The 25763-nt window shown below is 44.3% G+C and overlaps 1 protein-coding gene across 2 annotated transcripts in view; it reads left to right on the plus strand.

Annotated features, from left to right (window-relative positions):
- The first annotated feature begins 23267 nt into the window (after positions 1-23267).
- LOC138287463 (uncharacterized) overlaps positions 23268-25763 on the plus strand; it is a 287365-nt gene continuing 284869 nt past the window's right edge. Inside the window, exon 1 of one of the 2 annotated variants that reach the window (XM_069227897.1) lies at positions 23268-23509. The gene's annotated coding sequence lies outside the window, so the exon portion shown is untranslated. The remainder of the gene's footprint in view (positions 23510-25763) is intronic. The other variant, XM_069227898.1, reaches the window with a different exon arrangement.

Below are 25763 nucleotides of genomic sequence, written 5' to 3' on the forward strand. Positions count from 1 at the left end.
GGAGTTGGCAGGCTGGATAGGACCAGTAAGCAACCATGCCAGGGTAGTTAGCTTTGGAAGGGGGTACCTTTAAGGTGACACCTAGGTACTTTTTATAATAAATCCAACACTAGCACCAATGTGGATTTATCATTCCGAGTTGTTTGATACTAAACAACCCAGGATTCAGAGTGGCCATCATGTTGCTGTGAAACTCGTACTGACCAGTGTTCAGCACATGTATTTTAAAATGGCTGCTCTGTTCACTCACTATGTCACAGGTTTGGCAAGGACACAGTGGGGGCATATTGCTCATGCACCCAACCTTAGAGCTGGAAGGCCCGCCAGAGCTGTGACTTATCTATATTGTATGCAGTGTCTAGTAGACAGGGCACACAGGCAGTGTGCCTTGTCAAGTTTGCATTTTCGGATTGCACCAGGACACTCAGCCTGCAATGGCAGTGCTGGGTGAATCTGGGTACATGGCCCGACAGGCTGGCACAATCAGTTCTGCTACCCTCGGGCCTACTCTTAGTACCCCATGTCCTGGGTACCTACGTTTACTAGGGAATTATAGTGGAAGCTTAAGGTGTGCATGACTTGTCAGCTGCCTGCTTCGAGCAAAGGAGGAGGATTGTATTTAAGTGCTTGTCCGCGTCAATGTCTTTTACTGCCCGTGTCCCCACTGAGCCTCGGGATCGCCTTGAATTTTCTCTTTAGGAACAGTCGTGCCTCCATGGGAACAATCTTCATAAATGCTTCTTAAGAACAGCAGAAGTACAACATCCGACCGTGCGAAGGGGTTTTGGGCTGCTGATCTTCGCAATCCACAGTGACGCCGGACATTGGAGGAGATGCCGGAGGAGACAGACGCTGGTTTCTGCGGGGAGCAGAGGAGGACGCAGGACAGGCAGTGGCAGCGGTCACAGTGAGTGGGGAGTTGGGGGGCGCAGGATCAGGAGGGCTCCTGAGGGTGACGAGGGATTGGAGGGTTGGGTGTCAGTGGCTGGCTGGGCTGAGCGGTCTGACCTGTGGTGACACTGCGTGATGGCGAGGGGAGGTGTGGTGTGGTATGAGTGGGGGTGGTGGAGGTGGCAGAGGTCAGCAGAGGTGGGCAGAGGATTCATATTGTACAGAGCAGTATGGAGCGGTGCAGGGTTGGTGGGTTTAGTGGGTCTCAAGCGCGTTTTTGGAGTCCGTTCTTGGAGCAGGTTGTGTGGGTATTCCACCATATCTGCCGCACATCCGGTGTTCTGCGCGCCCAAGGTCTTGCTCGGGTTGTGCATCTCCCACATTGTAGCCCTTGTGCCCTGTGTCTCTCTACCAGCGGCGTTGCTCTCTGCCTCATTCTCTGCCCCACCTTTGCTTTGCTTTGCCTTCGCCCCCTCCTGCTGCCCTCGTACTGCCTGCCACATGCAACTCGTCACACGCCCACCCACTCTGCTTCGCTCTTCTGCCCTTTCCTGCCCTACCATTCCTCCCCTTCTCCTCTACCTTCTCCATGTTGGTGTCCACCTATTCCACTCCCCCGCCTTCCTGCCAGCCCGTTTACCGCTGCCACAGCCGCTGCACCACTTAGGGTAGCTCCTGGCAGTTTAGGAGACCTGAGCCTCATACTCCATTCCGGTCATCGTATCGATCCCCCAGGCCAGAAGCAGGCCAGTTCAGCAGGAGACCTTGCGACAGGGGATCACTCGACTGGCTCATCCATCAGAGGTGAGAGTGGTTGTTCCTGTTAAGAGCCGCAGAGCAAGTGCGCCAGGTCCCCGTGGAAGAGACCCAGGTAGGACTGGGTGCGGCTTGTGGGACTCCTGAGTGCCCTACTCACCCACTGACCCCGAGCAGGACAGAGGCAGAGAAGATATCCAAGACTCATTTCGCCTTCAACCTCGACATTAACTTCAACTTCAGACTTCAACTTCAAGATATTTAGGCTCAGTAAGGCCTAGTAGCAAGGGAGCAATAGGAACAGGAAGATCATTTATTCAGCCACCTATCTTGTTTCTTCACTTGTCCGATTGCCAGACTGTCTTGCTTACACACTGATCTGCAGGAATGGTCAGCATAAAGATCTTTCTGTCTTTTGCCTCCAATAAACTCAAGATACCAGGCACAAGCAGAATGTGAGTTACCAGAAACCGATTCTCCAAGTCATTGTGAGGTCTGGTCGAGTCAGGGTTCTTACGGAGGGCAGAACTAGGACCCAAAGAACCCAAAGGAGGGTGCAAAGGAAAGGGAAATGTTCCACACCGGGAGCACAAAACAGCAGACTCGACCAACTGGCACTGCCTCTTACTCCTCTTCAGGTCTACCTCAAGAAGCCAGGAAACATTAATAAGTCTGCATTTTTAAAAGATCCAACTGCTGTCATTTTTTCAAATCCTGACAATATTGAGGGCCTTCCAACCCCACTGGTCCTGGAATATTGGGTTCAGTGCAGACGCAGGATGCATCAGGCAATAAAAACTCACCAAGAACTTTCACTTTCCCGACAGCCCCGATCCAGCATTTGGAGCCGGAATACCCCTTTCAGGAGGCTACAGAGGATCCAACTGCTGTAGGACACAACATAAACTTAGTCCAGGAGCAACCGAATAGCCCTCGGGATATGAGTAATCTGAACTCTCAGGTGTGCAGCACCCTGATAATGGCTCAGGTTCATGCTCCAACGCAAAAAGATTCTTCAACGCGACCGGCAACATGATATGACAGTCAATCTATGCAACACTCAGTTTCCAATCACTCTTGGAAACTTGACAGAGGCATTCAATGACCCGTGTTTGCCGGAACTTGCCAACAGTCGACTCCCATGTTACGGTCAAGCCCTGCCATACAGGGGTCTAAAGAGAGGTTGGACATCTGCATTGATATATCTGCAGGAAAAATGAAGGACACTTGGTTGCAGTCACTCTATAACAAATGCCAAAGCCCTAGTTGAGGCATTGGACCTGAAATCTTTTGACTTGTCAAACACTTAAGAACAGTACCTGAGCCCACTACAACTGTCGGGGAAGGCTAATCAAAGTCCCGCCATACTGCAACAAGAAAGAGTTTCCAACTCGATCATTGAAGTTTCAAGTGACATGAGTGAATTACAACAAGATATAGGCGCAATGGAGCTTAGCAACTTGAATACTCCAGCTAGTAACAATAGCCCTCCAGACGACAGCAATAGAAACAGCGAAACTCCCTAGAAGCCATCTCCCAGATGATCTTTCTAGCTGCAAGATGGGGGATCTCGTCTGGCTACACGCCTCACTTCTAAACGCCCTCATTACATCAGCGACAATCCTCAACATGTAATCGGTCAAACTAGATTTACAAATTGACCTAATGAATGTTATGGCCGCTCACATTGCAGATATTAATCGAAAACTGGATATGTTGGCTACCTGGCCACCCGTTCTAGAGGCCAATGTGGATCAACAACAAGACACCTGCAAATGTGGACCGATCATCGACAAATTGAGTACACTACCTAATATTTTAACAAGCATGCTAGAAAAATTTTAAACAAATGAGAGTAACATTTTCACTCCCAAACATCTTAAACAAGGACTATCCTTTTCAGCGCTTCTGCAAAAGAAACTAGGAGAAGTGCCAACGAAAGATCACCGCTCAGACTGTCCAATAAAAAATGGGACAAATGCTCCGGGCACAACATGCCTGGATGACCTAAAAGCATGAAGCAGGCCACCTATAGCCTCAGGCACTCCAGATGTTCTCATGCCATTGCAGTGGGGACACAGATGAAAAAATCAGCATTGACAAATTCAAATTGTACAGACTAATTTACCGCACCAATACCCAAATGTCCATCTAAAAGGCAAAAAAAACAAGCCAGAAAGGCAAGGAAAAAAACACACAGTAAAGACAGTAGTGGCAATTTTTACCCCATATTTTCAGCACGATCAAAGCCACAAACAAGGATCTCTGGTTCCTCAAGTAATCGCCAGGTTTCAAACTATGCAAAATTTACAAGGGCTGGGGCAGCCAATGGTTCAGTTCAGTTAATCTCCGACGACATACAATCTGCTGCCTCTTCACTATTCTGCAAGGCACAAAATGCACTGGCCGATGGAACAACTTCAGATTAATTTACACCGTCCAGACCTGAGGGATGTGGAGCTCATTTATCCGACTTCAGGTCAGAGGTGCACGATGTCAGCACCAGAAAACATGTTGACACATACAGGTAGCAAAAGACCTGAGGTACAACCAGTTTCCCTACTATCCGCGCAGGACCCCCCAGGGATGCCAGTGGCATTAGTACCGAAATCAAAGGATACTTTGCAGCCAGTGGCACTGGGGGCCAATCTGTCTCTCAGGAATCCGAGGCAGTCGGTGCATCAAAGGCCTCCCACACAAGGCGACTACTTGCAACTTACAGCTATCTGCCCAGCTGCCACAATGGGCAATTCGCCGAGAGCCAAGTCACATTCACAGAATAACAGTGATGCGGAACAAACACAGCCTATTCATCAGTCCAGCAAACCATCTCCCCAAGCACATCATCTGCAGTCCAACACTAAGAACGCTCGTTGGGCCCAAATAGCAAACAGCGAGAGGGCGATCAGTCGAGAAAGCCAGCGTCATATGGAATCACAGATTACTTCCTTCAACCTCAGTACAGCCATTACCCAGATAAAGGCTGGGAATCAAGGCAGATCATTCTAACTCCACAATATACATCACGGGGCCAGCAAGACTGCTTGAACAGGGGTAACATCCTGAGGTTGCTGGCTGAGTTGCTATCAACTCAGAAGATTCTATCTACAGACTTAATGTCGGTGAAATTCCTCTCCAGCAGCGACCAATACAGGCCAGAACAAACATCCACTACTTGGAGAACAAGATAAATCGTTACATCAATCATGGCTGAAAAAATGCAATTTGAAGCATGGGGGATATTGCTGTCAGAACCGTCCAGACCACGGTACCCTCTCCCCCTTCTGTCCAGTTCTTTGGAAAAATCAAATCATCAGTCGGACTTAAAGGCCCACGTATACGCACTGGAGACTAATATAAGGGAGTCAGGGAAGAAGCAGCACAGTGAGGGGAAGTCAACCAAAAAACTTTGCATGGCCCCTCCAATCGCTCGAAGCCACATGCCGGTACCCCACGACCACAGAATGATGCTCAGGACGAACCAAGGTGGATGGCTCACATCTTAAACTCAAGAAGGAGCAGCTGACTTAAAAATTAGAACCAGAAAATGTGGATTAGGGGTGTGCTGCAACCATAATAGTTTACACAGCTGTGTGTCTTCCCCTGCTATCATGCGTGATGAAATATAAAATCAAAACTAATCTCCACAGCGATCACTCATACCAATGTATAGAACTGGACTTGAATGCCCCAAACTTCTTGCCTGTGATCGCTGACCTAAGAAGTCTTCCATCTACCAACTTAAAATGTCTGATTTGGTCAGAGTCTTCATTACCGCTGCTGTGTGAAAAGAAAAAAACCTTGTTTCAATCTGCAACACTCCAGCACTCGCCTGCAGTGGAAGTGTGGGACACCTTTCTAATTTCGTTATCTTCGCTCAGCTCTGCTATGCGCCCATCACCAACACAAAATCGGTTGGTGTCTTCAAGTCTATCAGAGAAAATTTTTAAATTAAGAAAGGAACTGAGACATGAACTCAGAGGAATAAAAAAAGGTCCTTTCACAGAATCTATATGTGTTCAAATAAAGGCCCTTTGAAAAAACTATAAAAGTCAGGTATGGCATGAGTGCATCAACAAGGACGACATCTTCTGGCTTAAATTGCTCTATAACTCAAAATGGCAAATTCCAGGGCCTTTTGGGCAACAGTCAACGGCATTGACCGGCAGTCAAGAGTAATTCATTTTTCAATTCCCGAAAATAAATGGGCGGATTGCCTTGCCAACATATTTTTTAAACAAGACTCACCTGATGCAAATTCACACCTGAAGGAGCTTACAAGTCCAAAGGACCTCTGTCAGATCGACGTAGGATACAGCGCTAAGGCAGTCTCCCTAGTAATTAGGAGGGGGCGTAGGGATGGTGCGCCCGGCCCCAATGGCCTTCCACAGGCAGTATTTAAGGCTGGTCCGGAGTACTGGTCAACTCCACTGGCAATTCTTTACACTGGAGTAGAGCACAACAGAACCATCCCTGACAGTTGAAGAGGATCTATTATCAATCCGATATTTAAAGAGGGTGACAGAACAAATCCGGCCAACTACAGACTGATTGCTTTAATTGACAGTGAGGCTAATACTTTGCCATGCTGATCTTGGATGATCTGCTCCACTGGTCCAATTCAAACAGCTTCATCCACCTGAATCAAACTGGCTTCCGGAAGGGTTACGGCACAATGATCAATAGTCTAGCACTGAGTGACATTGCCGAAAAAGCAAAATGCCTAAAGAAAAATTTACATCTATGCTTTATAGACTTTAAAAGCGCCTTTGATTGTGTGGACAGAGCAATTCTTAGGCTCAAATTGCGAAGCTGAGGCCTGCAGGAACGGCTTCTCCGCAACATTGAAATGCTATATGATAAAACCTGGGTGCAGATCAAGGTAGCAGATGGTACGAAAGTTTCAAGGAGGATTCCAATTAATATAGGCTTAAAACAAGGATGCGTTCTGGCCCGCATCTTTTTATGGCCGACCTCTCTCCAAAGTTAGACGCGACCGACTCACATTCTCCGTGGATGGGGAACCTGCTCATATCATATCTCTCATATGCTGATGACATTGTTTTATTGAGCCGCACAAAAATTTGGCTACAGCGGCTAGTTAGGACCCTGGGTGATTTTGCAACATCAAACAAATTAGAAATCAATACTACTAAGACAAAAACTATGTCTATAGGATACTTCTCTAACTCTGTAAATAATAAGTTGGGCAGCATTAGCCTTGAAGAGACGCGCTGCTCTAAATACTTGGGCTTTACTATAGACAAGAAGGCTAACCTTGCGCCGCAAAAGCAGTACATCTGTCATGTCGGCCAAATTCCTTCCAGCCACTACATATGGAAGCGCAGCACTATACGGGAAAAACGCTGGGTCAGCAACAAATAAAAATCTACAAACAAGTTTTCAATCTTCCCTGCACTGCTTCCCCTGCCCAAGTTAGGCTTGAATTTGGCCTCAAACAACAACAGTTGGACAGGAAAGTACATACGATAAAGACCTGGTATAAAATAAGAGGAAATAACACTAGCCCTTTAGTCGCAGCTTTATGGAATTCAGTAAGAAATTACTCAAAGTCAGTATACCACAGGTACTTGCAGTATTCGTTGCAAGGGACACAAATGACAACCTACGGGACTCTACTGTATTATGTCATATCCCCTTCTGTGCCGTGTGTTAAAAAACGGAAATAGGTCTGCAATCTTTGCTAGATGATAAACGCAAATTTGCACAAAGCTCGCATGCCTGGCTTCTCATGCATACTTACACTACCCTAGCACCATCAAATATCTGATCTCAACATTTTCAGTATACGTCAAACGCCACCTGCTCGCAAAGCGGCTAGGATCCGTTCCATCAAGAGCAGATCAACCATTGTGGAAGAAATGGGGGAGAGACGTCATGCAGGTTAGGCAATGCTGCCAGGAAGGACATGGCCCATCTAGTATGTATCTGCCCGGCCCGAAGATAAGCACGTCGCCAACTGCTGAAACCTGTTTTTACCACAAATGGGATACGCTCTTGTCGGCCAGCAGTAATGAAAATGTTTGATTCAACTGACCCGCAGATAAACTGTAGACTTGTTAAATTTCTGTCAGTACAAACCAAATGCCTAAACTTGCGGCCTGTGAACGTTAGTACATCATAAAGACTTAGTTTATGCCCTTGAAAAAATGCAGAACCAGGCACTTTAAAACGGTTGCGCTTTTGAATTATTGTTTAGTAACTCTGATAATTGTTTTAGCATAAATTCAAGAATTTTATAGTGGATATTGAATTTTAACTGTGTTTAGTTTAATCAAATATTGCTATCCCTCATATGTTGTCAGGCCGGCAACATAAGGGGAGCTCTTAAGTGTCTTAACTGTAATAATTATGTAATTAGCTAACTATTTTGCTTTCATTTTAATTAATCATGCAAATAAATAAATAAAATGGTCTAAGGTGTGCCTATTACCTTTGCAATTTTTAGGGAAAAAACTATGGCACTGGGAACCTGGTAACCAGGATCCCAGTGAACTCCAGTCCAAGTTACATCCAGAAGCCAGACAAAAAGTGTGTGGGGGGGGGTACTGCAACCAAGTGCCAGTTTCCCACAAACTGTGACATTGCAGGTCCTTCTATGTGACTTTAGACAAACAATTTCATACGTTCACTACACAAGAACATGGTTCCCAAGACATTCACCTAGGGGGGACAAGCAAGAAGAAACATTTTACTACAGAATACATTTGAAGATTCTCTCATAATAATATTACATTAGATTCAGTCATTCGCTGAGTCTATGCAGGTTGCATGAGTTGATACAAATATGAAATACGGCCTGGGACAGCTGGGATTTCATTTATTAGGCACATCATGCTCAGTGTGATTGGGGAAGCTTCAGCCTTTCCTTTGATTTCAACTGGTTTTATTGAAATTTTGATTAAACAAGTGGTACCCTGTGCAGTTTCTAGAAAAATCGACAATAAATTCCACAAAATACATGAGCTATAATAAACATGAAAAAGCAGCAGTCTATGATTGTCAAACTTATATCAGAGAGAATCGTGGAAAATCATATAAAGAGTCTGGGAACAACCCTGGAAGACAAAAATCACAAGGAGACAGCTCCTCAAACAGTATAACCAACATATTCAGTATTTAAATACACTGGGTAACCATAAAAGGAAAAGAACATAAAAGTAAAAAAGAAAGCAGGAACCATGAGAGACAGAATGAAAAGGGAAAGAAAAATGAAAGAGCAGGTTAGGGGAACATTTTAGTATAGACGGGACGGTATCATATGGTGTAGGTCCAGGAAGATTGACAAAGTTCACTAGAGGATCACATTTTTTGTAGGAGCATTATAATGAAGTGCCACTCAAGGTGGTTTCGATTTCTGCAGATAAACATCACACGTGTCCCAGAAGGAACAGACGATAGACATGTCCTGTAGCTTTTCATACGTCACATTGTCAACACTTCTGGTAGCACATAGCATATTCCACCATTTGTTAAAAGCAGTTTCTGATGTGGATTTCCATTCCGATAGAATTGTCTTTGCTCGAAGGGAGAGCATTAGGTCTAATAGTAATATATTTTTTTCAGGCAATATTAAGGGTGTGGGTAAGCCATTAAAGTGGCCTAAAGTGACTGTTACAAAGTCAATCTGAAATTGGGTCTCGAAGATCCCTTCTACCATGCCTTGTATTCTAGCCCAAAATGGGTGAGTGAATTAACAGGTAAAAAGCATGTGTTCAAGGGAACCTATTTCCTCTTTACAACACCTGCAAGCATCAGATGCTACAAGACCTACAGTGTGGCGTCTGGAAGGGGTCTAGTATGTCTTGTGTATAGACTACAATCTCGATTGAGCTAGTGCCGTGTAATCTTTGCCTTAAAGATGGCCTGCCAATTTTTACTCCTAACCTCATCTGTGAAATGAGACGTGTGAGAGGGTGGAATAAGGGGTTGCCATTTATTTATTATGCTTCTAGATAAGGAGGTCTTAGATCAGTGGTCTCCAAACTTTTTAATGCTGTGCCCCCCCACCCCCAGTTGAGAAATAAACATCGTTGGGCCCCCCCTTCAGAATGTTTCACAAATATTTTATAAAGATGGCGATGTTTAAATATGTCTAGATACATTTAAACATTGCAGTTAAATACTGTTGCCGTTTTAAAAACGAAACGCAATAATATGTTTCTGCTTAAAACAAAACACTTTTATCTGTGAAATGCTTCTTTTGGCCAGAGCCTGCCCCCCCCCCCACCCCACCCCCCATGGGATCACTTGAGGCTCCCCTAGGGGGGCTCGCCCCCCAGTTTGAAGACCCCTGTCTTAGATGGATAATTTATATAATTGTAAGGCTGAATGACCTAGCTTCTAAAGTTACTCAGTAAAGAAGGAAGATCGAGGGAATGCAGGGTGGATACTTTTGGCAAGACTCCTTTTGATTTCAAAAAGTTGTACAACTCCAAGTCAGGAAGATAATATGTGATATGTAATGTAGAACATTCAGTAGGGTTAGAGGGAGTACTCAAATTGCCGATTGTGGTTATGCCATTAAGTGCCCATTGGTCCCAAAACAGCTTCTTCCCATTTAATTTGATTGATTGATTATGCCATAAGGTTAAAAGTGAACCTAACATACAGTTATTAAGTAGTTTATCAACCTGCAACAGAGCAGCCACTGTGTCTAATAAAATGGGCTGTAAGTGAACTATGTGTACATTTTTAATGCATTTGATAGTTAATAGCGATGACAGTGGTAAAGGGCAGAATAAACATGATTCAATCCACAACCAGGGAGGAGAAAGATCGTCTAGAACTCCAAACTACCACAAACATTGGGCTGCCAAAAAGGAGCGCTGATGTCTGGGGAAGTCTGGTAAGTTTTTATAACCCTCCTCTCCTTGTTCAATTTTAGAATGTTAATTGAAATTTTGGCTTTTTTGCCTTTCTACAAAAACACGAAAATTAGTTTATCTACTTCTGTAAAGAAGGAGGGAGAGAGAGACTTGGGGAGCATACTACATAAAAACTTGATCAAAGGGGATATCATCATTTTGATCACTTCTGTATATCCCCACTAGGAGACTTCTTTATGAGACCAGTTGTGTAGGAGGTCCTTAACTTTAGCTAGAGTTTTTGTTTCATTTATTGGTAAGGAGAGAGGAAGGTCTTTACCAAACCAAATGCCCAGATATTTGAGATTCTCGGGTTGCCATTTTAAGCCCAAGTCACAGAGGATAGCGGCTGTGCAGTGAACATTTAAAGGAAATACTTCAGTTTTAGTCTTATTGATGGAATAACTGGAACGCAGGAAAACAGTCCTATCTCATGCATAACGTGTGGGATGGCAGAATCAGCATTTTCAGTGAATATGAACACATCGTCTGCATATGCAGCGGCCTTTGACTGCTACGTTGAAACCGCTGGTCCTTAATGTTATCGTTACCACAGATAGACGATGGTAGGGGTTCAATGACTAATAGGAACAAGAGTGGTGACACTGGGCATCTTTGTCTTATCTCCTGGGCTAATGGGAAAGGATTAGAAAGATGGCCATTGCCCCTAACTCTTGCTACCGGACAAGACTATAATGTCATTATCATACAAATGGAATTATCACCCAAACGGTATTGCATCAGAGCAGACCATAGCAAAATCCAAGAAACCTTGTCAAATAATTTTTCGGTGTTAATCTCTAATGCTGCTGCAGGTGCATCAACTTGTTTGGCCTTATGAAGTGCATGACAAAATAGTCTCATGTTATATGGTACCAGTCTGCCCTTCAGAAAGCTGGTTTGGGTGGCTGCAATGAGTTTTAATATACCCTTTTCTAATCATTATGCCAAAATTGTGGCATAAATTTTGCAGTCTATAACGAGAGAAATAGGGCGGTAATTGTTAACATCCATATGATCCTTCCTCTCTTTTGGGATAACGACTATTGTGGCCTCAATTGCGGAACCAGAAACGTTGAGCGAGTTTGTGTACTGTTGGAATGCAGTACTAAGAGGGTCAACTGTCCCATCAACAAAGGTTTTATATAATCCAGTCATCTGGGCCCAGAGCTTTCCCAGTTTTAATTGAACCCTTAGCTTTACGTATCTCCTCATTTTCGATCAGAACACTGAGAAAAATCTATTCTTCCTTCGAAATTTGAGGAAGGTTACATGAGGATAGATTTTCACAACATAGTTCAGCTGTGGATGTGTGGTCTGGATTACATAAATCAGTATAAAAGATTCTAAATTCCTTCAAAATATCCAGAGGAGAGGTTGCAATAGACCCAGAGGAGTCCTTGATCACAGAGACTGCAGATTTATTTTTAGTATATTACAAATAAATCAATAGTATTTTTACTGCTCTATTTCTTTTCATCATAGTGTTGTCATAGGATGTTTTCCATCCATTTTGGGCCCTCAAACTTAGTGTTTTATTGTATTCATATAGTAAATTCTGAATTTTCGGTAACTCCGCGGATCCCGTTTCATGTTTAATAGATTCAGATCATCGTTTAATTTCAGTTTCCAGGTGTGTCAATTCTTCATTGAGTGGCCTATTTCTTGTGGCAGCAGTGTTTATTAATGTACCTCTAAGAGTTGCTTTCATGGGATACCAACATGTAATAGAAGAAGTATAATCAGGAGCATTCTTGTTCAGAAAATGAGTAATAGAGGTGTTTGTAGCTTCTACAACACTATCATCATTCAGTCGCCATTGTTTGGGAGGAATGAGGAGGACAGTCAAGGTAGTATCTAAAGATACACAGGCATGATCGGAGATCAATATTGGTTCAATTGTAGGGTTGTGAGCCAATGGAAGGAGTTGACTGCTGAATAAAATGTAATCTTTTCTAGAGAAAGAATGGTGTGGGAAAGAATAGAATGAGTAGTCACTGCCAGATGGATTAGAAAGCCTCCATACATCAATCAAATTATGGGTCTTACAGCACATTTTCATTTGATTATTTGATTTACTACCCCTGTATTTGTGAGCTGAGATTCCACCAAGGTTTCTGTCCATCAGTAGGTTAAACTCACTGTAAGAAGCTGGCTCTGTATATACTATATCAAAGTAAGGTATAGTGTGCACAGAGTCCAGTGGATCCCCAGAGGCTTTACAGAGGCTAAAGTAGATAATACTAATGCTCTCTTTTGTGGTAGTGTGGTCGAGTAGTTAGGCTTATCAGACGGTAGTGCTAAGCATTTGTTGTACAGACACATTCAAGAAATGAGGAACACACTCAATGACTAACTCCAGGCCAATGTTTTATATGTCAAAAATATACTTTGCTACTTTATTTCTAGAACCAAAAGGATCTTTGTTGCAGGTAAATACAGTTTCAAGAATGTATCACTTTCAAGTATCAAACACACTTTGTTTGGAATTCACAGATAAAACAGTTTACAGGTAAGTAATACTTTTCAATCTTAAAACTTGACACAGTGCAATTCCTCAAAGAAAGCAATGCAGTCCTAGGGGAGAAAAAGTAACACAATTTGCAGGTAAGTACTCAAATTACGATCCCAGTCTTCGGGGGTTAGGGTGTCCACAGGGCAAAGTTTAGGAAGACACCAAGGGTGCACCACCAGCACACGGGGCCGGTCGGATGCAGAGGTCAAATTTGGTATTGGGCACCCAATGGAATCCTATGGAGACCCGGGGCACCTAGAAAAGAACAGCTGGCAGATAAGTGCCAGTGACTTCAGGCACAGATCTCAGAGGTTTGGATCAGCACCAAGGGTGGAAGGGGGGCACAGGTTAGTACCAAACACACACCCTCAGCGGCACAGGGGGTGGCTGGGTGCTGGGTGCAAACACAGCATCAGGCGCCCAATGCTTTTCAATGAGGGAACCCGGGGGTCACAAAGATGCTGCAGGCGTGGTCCAGGGAGCTGACTGAAGAAAACCAATTGCTGGATAGGTAAGTAGGGAGCCCACTGGACGTTGCTAGACCCTCAGTTGGACTCCCCAAGGCCAGGGGGCTGCGGGTTCTTCAGGAAATCTTCACCAGAGCCGGTTGCGGTCAGGGGGTCCTCTGGATCTAGGCTGCAAGCATCGTCGTGTTGGTCAGGAGGGGTCAATCCAGTCTGGACTCAATGTCGGAATTGCCTGGGGACCTTCTGTGGACTGGTGAACCATCTGGTCTTGGGCCGTGGACATCAGATGCAGAGTGGCCAGGACTCGTAAATCTGAGGCAGTTCTGGAGTCCTTCTTGGAGGTTTCTTTGTGGGCAGGTCAGCTGTCCTCAGGAGATCTTGGTCCTTGGGTAGGCAGGCAGTCCTCTGGGGGTTTGTAGAGGTTGTTGATCCTGCAGGATGAGTCATCTTCTTGTAGCAGAAGTCTTGAAAGCCAGGCTTGTAGGACTGGGGCCACATCAGTTGTTGTCTGGAGTCTCCTCTGCTGTTTTGGCTCTTCAGTCCTTCTTCTTGTCAGGTGGCCAGGAATCTGAAGAGCAAGGTTCAGGGGTGCCCTAAATACTAGATTTAGGGGCGTTACAGGGTTCAGAGGGAATGGGGTGGCCACACCCTTCCTGTGCCCACTCCCTTTGGGGAGTGGGACACATTCCTAATCCTATTGGATAATATCCTCCAAAGAAAGATGGAGGATTTTGCCAGGAGGGGTTCACCTCAGCTCTGGGCACCCTAGAGGGGGGTCCCAGCTGGGGTGGGCACACCTCCTGGTGTTTACTAATTTTCCCGCCAGACCTGCAGCCAAAAGTGGGTGGGGGGGCATCTCCACTAGCTGGAGCGCCCTTGGGCAGTGTTACACAAGACAAGAGCATTCGAGGCTCACCGCCAAGTTATGCAGTTCCTGCTGGGGGGAGGTGTGAAGCACCTCCACCAGAGCGGGCTTTGTCCCTGACCCTAGAGAGCACAAAGGCTCTCACCCCATAGGGTTCACCCCAGGAGGGGTTCACATCAGCTCTGGGCACCCTAGAGGTGGTCCCAGCTGGGGTGGGCGCACCTCCTGGTGTTTACTAATTTTCCCGCCAGACCTGCAGGCAAAAGAGGGCGGGGGGCCTCTCCACTAGCTGCAGTGCCCTTGGGCAGTGTAAGACAAGGCAAGAGCCTTTGAGTCTCACCGCCAAGATATGCGGTTCCTGCCGGGGGAGTTGTGAAGCACCTCCAGCAGAGCGGGCTTTGTCCCTGACCCCAGATAGCACAAAGGCTCTCACCCCATGGGGTCAGACACTTGTCTGTTAGTGGCAGGCTGGCACAGACCGGTCAGCCTTACACTAGAGGGTTGGGTGAAACACAGTGGGCATCTCTAAGATGTCATCTGTATGCATTTTTCAATAAATCCAGCACTGGCATCAGTGTGGGTTTATTGAGCTGAGAAGTTTGACACCAAACTTCCCAGTCTTTACGGAAGCCATCATGGAGCTGTGGAGTTTGTAATAACAAACTCCCAGCCCATGTACTCATTTTGGCCACACTACATTTACAATGTCTAAGAATGGACTTAGACACTGAAGGGGCATATTGCTCATGCAGCTATGCCCTCACCTGTGGTATAGTGCACCTTGTCTAAGGGCTGTAAGGCCTGCTAGAGGTTTGACTTACCTATGCCATAGGCAGTGGTTTGTGGGCATGTCGACTTTACCTTTTTCTCCCCACCAACACACACCATCTACAATGGCAGTGTGCATGTCTTTGGAGAGGGGTCCCTTATGGTGAGACAATACATGCTGCAGCCCTTAGAGACCCTTCCTGGCCACAGCGCCCTTGGTACCGCTTTGCTGTGAGCCAGGGGTGTGCCAATTGTGGAAGCAATAGTACAGTTTAGAAAAAAAAAACACAGGTGCTGGGGCCTGGTTTGCAGGATTCCAGCACACACTCAGTCAAGTTAGCATCAGATATCAGGCAAAACGTGTGTGGAGGGGGGTGTAACCATGCCAAAATGGGCACTTTCCTACAATCCCTATCCACAATTAGATTTTCATGAAGTTCTGTCAGTCACTTATCTAAATCCTTCCGAAAATCCTCAGAATTATCGTTTGAAGCATAAATGTTTATAGTGACAAAGATCTTGTCACTCTTCTGAACCTGCATAAAAAGCCAGAGACCCTGGTGATCCTGTGAGTGCGACAGGACCGTTAGACTAGCTTTCTTGGAAATTAGAGTAATGACTCAATTTTTCTTATCTATGGCTGGGGAGATTTCCACCTCTGCCACCCAAAAGGAGTAAAGTGTGGCATCTTTAATTCGCTCAATATGTGTTTCTTGTAGCAGCATAATATCCCCCACCCCAGTTTATTAAAATAATTTGCAGTTTGTTGATGCTTCACAGGGTGGTTCAGACCCTTAGTATTTAAAGAAAGAAGTTTAAGTGGCAATGTCATGATGTCAAAGAGGTGAATGTGTCAAAACAGATATCGTATAATGTTTACCAGAAAGATGCCGAAACCTTGTGAAGTAACATGACAACATGTGGACTCCAGCAATGTATGGACAATTTAATTACACAGTCTCTCTGCATAGTAGATAAAGAAACCCGTAAATGGAGTAAAGTTAATATCTAGCATAAAAGCCTATGTGGTGACATGTAATGTGTGTGTGCCCGCCCAAGATCCAATTGAAGGGAGAAGATGAAAGTTCGCTCTTCCAGGCTCTACTTCATAGCATGAGCTTCGCTGGAGATGCTGGAAGTGTTCCGCCGGCTATCTAACTCAAACTCAGGCCCATATTTATACCTTTTTAGCGCCGCATTTGCGTCATTTTTTGACGCAAAAGTGGCGCAAACTTGCAAAATACAATTGTATTTTGTAAGTTTGCACCGTTTTTGCGTCAAAAAGCGGCGCAAACGCAGCGCTAAAAAAGTATAAATATGGTCAATCTTTCAGGGCATGGTGGTCAGGCAGTAGATATCTGGATCCTCCTACGGGGTCCAGAGCTCACGCCTCAAGCCGCTGTTGCGCTCTGGCTCAAGCCTTTCAATGTAAGAGCTCATAATTCATTATTGCAGCAAGAAAAGCAACAGCAGCAGTGATCACGGTGTCACTTTCAAAATGGAAGAAAGCTGGTTTCAATTAGGGTAAACTCGATTTCTAGGACATAAAACACTACAGTTAAAGAAAACAGATTCCACAGGCGTAACATGCATGTGGCCATCTTTAACAACAAGAAAGATAAACAAGGACTTATTACATCAGCACTCCAAGACATACACTCAACTTAATGTGTTTGCGGCCATTTCTAATTAATTTCCTGTAAGATTTCAGTGTGAACTTGATGGATGTGAAGAGTCCCATCGTGAGTAAATCTCGCATTGGAAAACATGTTTTCAATAGTTCATTACTTCACATGCGGTAAGACTTTATTTGCATCAAGTACTTACATATTGACAATAAACAGTCAAAGCAGCATATATTCTAAAGTCATTACGCAAAAGCGCTCAGTATCTAGCAGTGACACTGGCTACCATGCATTGGGTGCCTACATATATGCAACATTTAGGGTGCATATTAACAGGTGATGGAATTATAAGAAATTAACTAATAAATATAACAATGGAGCAAGAGGACAGAAGAATTGTTCTTTAGTAAACCATATGGCGAGTGGTGGTCATATTGAACAACAACCTTGTGGAAACACTGATTTTGTGTTATCTTGTGGCTATTGACGCTGGTAATTCTGCACAGCCTAGGAAAGTAGCTTTATTGCTCAACTGTCTGGGAAGAGAAGGACAACATATTTTGGCCACCTACCTCTATTGGTGCCAAGAAGAGATGACTTTGGTAAATGGAATAGCATGCCAACGCTAAAAGACTTTTAAGACATCTTTCAGATGAACCAAGCATGGTAGCAGAATGCTTCAACTTTTATTTACATAAACATTTTATCACTGGGAATATAAACCAATATGTTGCTTTATTGAGAATTTTAGCGAGTACATGTAATTTTGAACACAGTGTTGGCCAATATATGAGATCAAATTGTTTAGAACTGCACCTCTAAAAAGTTTAAGTAAACCTTTTGTGCTATACCATCCCAACATTTTATGAAGCCATTAAGATAGCAAATGGTATAGAACATTCAGCCAATTTAGTACACATGATTTTGAGGGAGATTAGGGAGTGGGGGTTTGTGAGCGTAAATTCTATAAACAAAACACAGGGTGAAATTCTTAAGGATGCTAAAATAATTTCTCGTAGTACAGCTTCCAATAGATCTGGGTCTAGTTCTCATATTGGAAGAAATGTCATCTTCCCAGCATATAGAAAAAAAGTGCAACAAATGTAAAAATAAAATGGACATTTCATGCATGTATGCAAAAGCACAAACAATTCTATAAAAGGAATAATGTTCACAATGAGGGAGAGCAGGACTAAGTTTATAAAATCTCAAATGCTATTTTTTTAAATAAATGTGTTTATTAGATTTTGAAAAGAAACAACAAAACATTTGTTTCATGTACAGCATTCCAATACTGAAGCAGGGAGAGTACGAAACCAGTCCGCAACTTACAATCTTGTGGAGGACAGCGACACTAATCGGGTATCACCAAATAAGCTTACATTTACTCAACTTTACAGACATTTAGGTAGCATGAAGTTTACACAGTAGTCATCTTGCTGTGAATTAGAATCTGGTCTTCGGTCAAGGTTATTATAATTAATCCAGGCGCCCCATATTTTCTGAAATTTACATGGCCAACCACTGATGTCATAGACCACTCTTTCCGCTGTCATATATAAATCCACCCCTCACTTCCATTCTGCCGGGGTTTGTATCTCAGGTGCCCTCAGTATTTCGCCAGATCTCTCTTGGCTGTTATCAATCCAAGGTTAATAGTAGTTTTGTACGAGGTAGATCAATGCCGTTGGGGATGCCTAATAACACATATTTGGGGTCTTCTGGGATCACTGTCTCAAGTATCTTGCCCAGCTCAGCCAGTAGTATCCACCAGTATGAACGCACCACCGGGCAATTCCAAACGGTGTGGTGAAAATTCCCGCCCTGGGCATTGCAACGCAGACAGTGGGGAGGGGGAGCTCATCCCACATTATGGAGGCGTACTCTGTCATCTCAAATGCTATTTTAACCATGCAAGTTGACTGTGAGAAAGGTATGATTGTGAATAAAAGGGTCCATATTGCAAGGTACTTATAGGGAATGTGGAAATAAGTATAATGGTGGAGTCTTATTATGTTGTCTGAGTCTACCTTTAAACATTTTTGGATTAATAAAGTGTGAAAAAATGCTGACATAAGGGTGGTAGCATATGGTGACAATGAGATAGAAACAGGTTTTTGAAGGTACTCTTAATTTGTCTGGTAGAGTTATCTTTACCAAAATATAAATAGCTGTCAATGGAAAAGTCATTATGGAATGGATGAGCAGAACATATTAGGAATTATTTTGAAACCTTGTCACCTCACAGTGGCACGCTGCCATCCCAGCCTGCACCCATAAATAAAGATGAGGTCGACAGAACTCATAAAATTTGACTCAGCAGAAATCCATGGAGTTACATGAAAACTTTGCAAGATTCCGTTGAGTTCTGCCAACGGACACAAAATATGCAGCTTCCGCTGCAATTTAGCGCAAGCAGCGCTGAAAATCAGCACAGACGGTGACATGCATTGTGCAAGAGAGCTTGGCCATTGAGCTAATCTACTCAAATGACAGCCTTCTGACCACAACCACCCGCCTTAAAAAAATCACACTAAGGCTTGCCAAATCTTGCCCGTGAGATTTCATTTTCTGGAGTCTCGCTGGAGAAAAAATCTACCATGGCAAAATTTAGCCAGAACTCAACATTAAAGAGTAATGTGGAGTGGCCAAAGTTCTGTCAATTCCACGGGCAGAACGAAGCATTGTGCCCACCCCTAATATATAGCCTCAGGGAAGGGAAGACACATTCTTTTTAAATGATATATGTAGAGTTTCCCAATGGTTCTAATTAGTTCCTGTGCTCCCATAGTAGCAAAGTCTGATTAGCAATTTGAATAGTAAATAGCTGCATCAAACCTACATCAGCTCATGTTCAAGAGCTATGTCACATTGATGCTATATTCATAACATTGTTTTGGACATAGAATGCTGCAGCATATTTAAAAATGTATATATAGGCTATTAAAGGCTTATTTTAAAAGGACTCAAAGGCATAATCCTTTCGGTATGGAGATAAATCAAAGAGAAACAACCCTTGGCTTTGTGGAGTCAAGCTCAGTATGCCAGGATGTGCCTCAGAATTATAACCCAATGAGAGCTTCTCACCTTGACAAGGGAAAGGTGCTGGTCTGTGTGCGAATCTTTATATAAACGTAAAAAAGCGAAGCACAGTGATCACTATGAACAACAGCAAATAAGGTTAGGGTAAAAGAACTATTTATTCACCACCCAAGAACCAATGTTGATTATATTATCTGCCTTTTAATGTGTGACTGCCAATAGGCCTCCCCTCAATATGGCTATGACATCCTGCTAACCCATAGCAGGGGTAAGTTAGTTAACTGAACCTATGAATCTCACACATGCATGTCCACCATGAGGGAAACAGCCTTTATCACGAGACTCGAACCACGCGCTGCACTTACAATGCAGTCATGACATCGGATGCGTCTTTACCACGCATTCCTTTACCACACGTGTCGTTACAACAACATGCTAACAGCTCCTTCTTCCCACTGTCCAACGCTTTCCCTACTGTTGCGTAGACTGGAATTGGAATAGTAAATGATTCCACTCCAAAGTCCAGCGTTTTCTCTAAGGCATGTCGCTGTAATGATATTCTTGATAAAGGAATGTGTGTTAAAGATGCATTGATTGTAATGACTGCAGAGTAACCGCATGCGTTGTAAAGGCATGCGTTCTTCAGACAAACAACCCACCATCCGGATGTACAATGTTTGCAGTATAGAATGTTCATAATCTAGCATGTTTGGCACATTATGTATTTTGTACTTTGGTTACTAAATGTCTTCAGGCATGTAGGTTGTGCTTTTATGTACATACACTTTGCAATGATCACAAGTGATTTTTAGTATAACATCTAGCATGAGTGGCATTCTATCATTACAATTTGAGTTCTAAGTGTCTGTGAGCAAGTGGGCTACTACCCTTATATACATATACTTTGTAATGATCACAGTTGTTCTATTTTACAGGCGATTAACCAAGTCAAAGGACTTAGGTGGGAGAGCCATTGCTACAATTAGTAGGACTGAATATGATAGATAGTGAAATTATTCAGAACTTGAAATCAAAAATTTAACATGTGGCTTTGGAGTAATGCGCATCAAGCCTTGATATTATCCGTACACATTTACATCTCTCAGACAGTGTCTCAATAGCCAAAAAGGGATGAATGGAAATGTTGCACCAGTTTGAGACAGAAAAAACTACTTTAAAACACTGATAACTATGGAAGAATGATGTGTTCTGTTGTATTTTTAACTCATTAGTGCTCCTATGGGTACCAAATACAGGCAAATTATTCTATTCTTAGTCCTTCCGCCGAAAATGGAAAGTTTAGGAAGAGACACAGGATAAAGTAAAGAAGATATAAGACCCTGTGCAGGAGGGCCCTGGGCAAACAGGAGCTACTGGGCCTTAGCTATGGGGGCTGAGGTCATTCCCTTTGATGTCCCTGGTCTGTTCTACTTAGCTCTGCAAAGTAAGGCCCTCATTATGATTCTGGCGGTCTTGAGACCGCCAGACTCGCCGTGGTGGTCTCACCGCCGCAGAGCCAGCGGTGAAGACAACTCTGTCTGGCCCGCCGGTGCGGTTGCACTGCGCGGCCGGTGGTGACCTCCTCCAATCCGGCGGCAGGCCTCAGGCCGCCGTCCGGATTACGCGGTTGTACACCACCAGTCTTTCTGTGGCGGTCACCCCACCACGAAAAGCCTGGCAGTCACGCACCCGGCGACAGGAATCTTCATTCCTGTCACCAGCACACACACACACACGTCCCCACACATACACACATCCCCTTTCACCCATCCATACACTGACAGGCAACCCCCCACCCCTTCACACACACATGCATTCACATACACACCCATTCAGCATACGCATACATGAGCTCATACACACCCACTCACTCGCATTCATCCCTACAGACACCCCCATACACGCACACACATACATAAACTTGCAGACACGCACGCATTCAGCACCCCCTCTGCAAACACACACGCAGCTAAGCACACCACAGACCCCCCCCTCCCTTTGGGATGCCCACTTACCTCTTCCTTCGAGGAGGACGTCCAGGAAGGGATGGGTCCTGGCGGTCTTCCCTCTCCGCCATCACCACACCATCAGGATACTGCAGAGCCGAATTACGGCTCATAATACGGCGGGCGGAGTCCTGCTGGAGTGGTGGTGCCGGCGAGGGAATAGCCTCTGCACCGCTGACCGCCAGAATGCATGATGGCTGCTCTCCACCTCAAAAATAGCGGTGAGCAGCCACTACTCGTCTGCTGACCCCCATAGAATCACTACTGGAACGTGGAAGCCCCTGTAAAGCAATTCCTATAATGTAAATCTCAAAATCATATACAAATATACAGAAACAAATATACAGTAAATAAATACACAAGTTACAGCATATTTTATTTAATTTACAAACAAAAATTACAAAAATCTAAGTTTTATTTTAAAGGAAAATGGAGATTGGAGCATTTCAACATTTGGTTTTATTTCTCAAAGGCAAAGTGATCTGCTTTTATTGTTGTGTCATTTCTGCTATTTTCACATGCTCCCTTTTTGTTGGTCCATATCAGTGCTTTTTTTGAGCCCATCAATTGTCCACATTACACTCTTGCACAAATAAAGCTAATGATACCAACTTTATTTTTAGCCTCCAGTTTGAATTTCCTTCACATATACAAAGTGTTTCAATTTTTTTTACATTTTACTCCATTGGGATAGTCTCCCCTCAGTATGGCCTCGTGTATGAATTACTGGCCGTCAAAAGCTGGTTGCAGTTTTTGCATCCAGTAAAGAATTTTACAAACCATCCTATGTACTAATAGGTCGGTTGGTCGGTTCATAAAATTCTTATTCGGAGCTCACACCTGCCTACCTACCTCATGAATATTAAAGGAGTATGTTGCAAATTGTGACTCTCTCTGGTTGATGGCCATCACAGAGATTGTGTGACCACCATAAAGAAAGCAGGGCTACATTGAAAAAACATTTTCTGTTACTGAATAGTTTGAAAGTTGGCAGTGGCCTCCTGGAGAACTGCCTCCCCCCACCCCCCTCCACAAAATTTTCTTTTCTCACGCTTTTGCAATTAGGTGCTCAATTTGGGAGTGTATAACGTGCACCCTAACAGCATTACAGCCCTGTCACGTTTTTCAGGTCCATGTTAAATTTGCTACTCCAGTCCTGCTTTTTTTCATTTTTTTGTAATTCTTAGACTTGTACTCGTGTTTATGTCATTATAAAAACAGGACTACAAGTCCCAGAATTCAAAGGAAAAAACGGTACTGGAGTAGTACATCATGCATGGATCTGGGAAACTTGACACGTATGGCACTGAATGCATTAACCCACTGAGCTTCCAGAGTCACCTGCCCTCCAGCAAAGTAGCGAAGATAAAGTGAGCGAGCTGACAGTGTGCTGCCTGCCTTATGCTGTAAGACTCGATTAATGATAAACCAGAGGCTATCGCACTGTTGAATACATTGCCCCGCCTCCCGAGGTTCACAGGGCAAAGATCACCCGTGCCTTTAGGCACCGCCTACCAGACAAGCGGGGTGAAGGCCACTGTGGCACATCAATTGGCATCTGAACTTCATAAGGTAAAGTTCTCTCGCTGCCAAACTGCACACCTCCTGTACTGTTAGGGACGGTACTTCATACACCTGCGGGCAGATTTCCAGAAAAAAACACGTTCGAAAATAAATTCTGTCAAGGTATGCTTTTTTTAATGTTTCCTTCGTTTTAAAAGAGTTTGCGGTTAATCGATGTTTTTAAGTTTCAAAGGGCTTGAAATCAGGACCTAAGTTTCCAACACGAGTGGTTCATCGAGTCTGCCAGGCATTTGGTTTGCATGCAGGCATGATTTGAAAATGGGATACAGAAGGACTACAAGTCCCAGAATGCAAGCGGAAAAAAGATGGGACGAGCAAGGGCATGAGAAAACTGAAGTGCACTGTGTAGTTTGAAGGGGTGAGAGGTTGGTAACACCCAGGTCCATCGAGATTTAAGATGTCTCTTTTATAAGGCACTTGTCTGTCATTTTATGCTGCCCCTTATCTACAGTTTCCAAAGGCCGTGCGGCATGACACCTGTAGCCATTACTTTATACGCTGATGTTTTTGGCCAATTCGAACATTCTTAGAAAAAAAACTACCAGTCCCAAACTGCTTATAAAACAAGAAACGCTGGGACTCGCTGCTGCCCCATGCATGACAAGGCTTATTGACAAACATGAACCTCACAGATTCCTCTATTTTTCAGGGGTGCCCAAGTGGGACAGCTGTCCGAGTGGTATGAAATCCACCAGTGCTTAATTTGAGCCGGTGGTTTCCGGTGCGGGGGGGCACCGGCACTTTTTTTTGTGAGGGCCGGCACTTACTCTTCTGCCCCAAGCATTTCCTGAGAGCAAAATACACATATAAAAAAGAGACAGAGGAAGGGAAAAACGAAAAAGTGACACAAAGGGAGAAAACAGAAAGCTGCAAGAGTGAGCTGAAGGGGCAGGGAGTGGCTGCAAATGGATTACTGGGTGGCTTTAGGATTACGCTGCCTCAGTATTCCGTGCTCGCACATTTATTATCAGCAGCGTGTTTCAGATGAGAGTTTTGGGCATTGGCACGTTTTTATTTACAAATTAAGCACTGAAGTCTACTGACTTTTGTAAGTGGTTTCCATTTCAATTTATTGTACCTGTGCTTATCTCATGAGGCTAGCATGTGAGTCCTACAAGAATCTGGCGCCCCTGGTTCTAGTTTGGAAACCCCTGCTTTATGTGGCTCTCCAAGCACTTTATTGGTTTACTTCCCGGCCCCAGAAGCTACCTATCCATTCCCCACCCTCTTTCACACACATATGTGCTGCTCTTTTTAGGTCTGGCTTGACAGCACAAATGTTGCCTACCTTATGTGATCAACAAAAAAAAGAGCCTTCAGAAGTTCTGCTTACGAAGGGGTTAGGCTGCTCCTACATGTTTGTTTTCTAACTACAGTATGCGCAGTCGTGGCTCGCAGGAGGGGAAAGGGGCGGGGTGGTGTGTGGCGGTGAGGGTGGGAGGGAGGGAAACCCCAAAAAATAAATAAAACGTACCTTTTTTCCTGCGCCGCTCCATACGCTCTGCTCCGTCTCCTCATGCTGCAGGCACAGGCTCCCAGCCTGCCCTGCGACCAATCCTGACACTGCTCAAAGCAGCGCCAGGATTGGTTGGGAGCGCCCAGCCAGGACGCTCCCAGGCAGAGTGGGAGCCTGTGCAGGCTCTCTCCACCCCGGCAACTGTGTTGCTGGGCTGGAGAGAGCACACTGCGCATATATGTTTGGCCGGCCAAACATACTTGCGCAGTGTAGGGGAGTGCTGTGTATTCCCCATCAGTCAACGTCACACCTGTGGCCCGCCCACTTTTATAGAAACAACTGAGTATATTATGTTGTTCCTATAAAGGTTTTGCAGCTCCTGCTGCTGGCGGGGGGAGGAGGGTGAGGGCAATGCCCTAGCGGAGGAGCCACCCCTGAGTATGTGGGCAAAAGTTGTACACTTTCTCTGAAAAAGAGTGCTTGTATTGCACTTTTTACCTGTGGGAAATCTTGTGCTCAATACAGCAGAACTTGATTGGTTATATTGGCAAGCCAGTGATTAAGATTATAGACCTGATAATTTTATTACCAGAAATTATGATAAAGGCAGTAGGCCTGCCATATTTTTTGTCTATTACTCTGTATTAAAAAGCGTAAAGCGGTATTTTGTTACATGGAATGCCACAGATTACCGTAGTGGGTAGGGTTTTGGGCATTGGCAACTCTCTCTCTGATCAACTGTGGCAATGGAAGATTTCCACAATGCTAATGCTTGTTAGGCCCCTTTAGGAGAAATAGTATTTTGCTTTGCCAACTGTAATTTTGTATACCTTTGTAATTTTATGACTCTATGCCTGAAAGTTCCCTTGTGCGAAAATGCTCAATACAGTAGCTTTGAAT

The sequence above is a fragment of the Pleurodeles waltl genome, chromosome 4_1, assembly GCF_031143425.1.
Source record: "Pleurodeles waltl isolate 20211129_DDA chromosome 4_1, aPleWal1.hap1.20221129, whole genome shotgun sequence".
NCBI lineage: Eukaryota > Metazoa > Chordata > Amphibia > Caudata > Salamandridae > Pleurodeles > Pleurodeles waltl.